Source organism: Triticum aestivum, chromosome 4D, assembly GCF_018294505.1.
Source record: "Triticum aestivum cultivar Chinese Spring chromosome 4D, IWGSC CS RefSeq v2.1, whole genome shotgun sequence".
Taxonomy (NCBI): Eukaryota; Viridiplantae; Streptophyta; class Magnoliopsida; order Poales; family Poaceae; genus Triticum; species Triticum aestivum.
In genome coordinates, this window is record NC_057805.1 from 512,382,406 (window position 1) to 512,383,848 (window position 1,443).

Consider the following 1,443-nt stretch of genomic DNA (forward strand, 5'->3'; position numbering starts at 1 on the left):
AAAAAATAAAAAAGGCAAAAAATGCGCTAGAAGGTGGGCTTGAAGTGCCAAAAAATTAAAATGAATTTTTATTAGACCCCTTAAAAAAGAAATGTTGACAGTTTCACAACAAAAGGAAAGGACGAGAAAATGGTTTGAATTTACAAAAAGAAAAGAAGGGAAATGGTGAGAATTTACAAAACATAAAAAAGAGCCAAAAATATTTAAAAAAAAAGCGCTAGTAGGAGGGCTTGAAACCTCCGACCTTGTGGTTAAGGGTCACACGCTCTAACCAACTGAGCTATTCCAGCTTTGTGCCATATGTGATATCCATGTTCCCATATATAGGCATGTTCCAACATCTCTACTCGTAAAGGACGAGTTCGTACGTCCGCCCCTCCGGGCCTCGCTCGATCCACCCCTAGATGCGCTAGGCTGGCCCGCCGCTGATGGCGATGGCTATCAAATGGCAACTACAGCGACGTTGATGCGCTTTATCCCCCACCGCTGCCGCCTCCCGAGCGGCCGAGATCCCGAGCGTGGTGAGCTCCCTTCCCTTCCCCACTTCCTCGCTACCATGCCCATCCCTACCCCCGTTCCGTTCCCAAGGCAACGGCCCCATGGTCCCTCTAACCTAGGATTGTCGACCTGATCTGTCGGCGTGCACATGACGATGGTGGTGCCGGTCTCAATCGCCCTGATTTGGTTTGACTGAGAATCATCGATGTGTGGGCGACAAGCAGATTTCCTTGGATGTCTCCATGCCGCGCTACCGTGCTCGATTTCATTCACAGGCTTCAGGACCTATTTGTGGTAAGAATCGAACTCATGTACTGTTTTCTTTTTATGTTTTACCACTTTTTTTATGCAATCACAGGAACAGACGTGTACAGTGTACTGCTATATGTTTACATCACGTGCTATATTATTAAACTGTGGTTTCTCTTTGTTCAGTTAGTTCTTATGAAACAGAAACACTTATTTTCTCATGTGTCAATTTTCTTGAGGTCAAGCAAGCGGGATGCTCTTCCTCCATGCATGCACATGTTCTGCATTATGGGTTCTTTCGTCTCCTGCTAAGTACATTTGGTGCTCTTTGACGCTCATGTGTTCCTTTGGCTAGCTTTCAGATGAAGACTGAATGCACGTGCAAATACGATCAGGAAGCAATCGAGGAATATACGAGACTATTTCTGCAATTGTTGTCCCTAGCTCCCTAACTCCGTTGAGTCGATAACCATATTATCCTGTGATGTAAGCTGGCTTATGATCCTTGGACAGATTTGGGTCTCCTTAACTCTGATTTCCTGGTATCCATTCTTTATGACCCTCATTGCCACAACAAATGAATTTTTGTTCATATTTGTCATCCAGATGGGTTAAGGAAGACAAGGTAGTGCACTTCCAGATGTTTGTCCTCCTCTCCAAGACGATGTCAGTTTGGTTATGCATGCGGAATGTTTT

The 1,443-nt window shown here is 44.8% G+C and overlaps 1 non-coding gene across 1 annotated transcript; it reads right to left on the bottom strand.

Annotated features, from left to right (window-relative positions):
- Positions 1-215: 215 nt before the first annotated feature.
- TRNAK-CUU (transfer RNA lysine (anticodon CUU)) lies at positions 216-290 on the bottom strand. Its single transcript has one exon. It is a non-coding gene; the product is annotated as a tRNA-Lys (tRNA).
- Between the last annotated feature and the right edge of the window lie 1,153 nt (positions 291-1,443).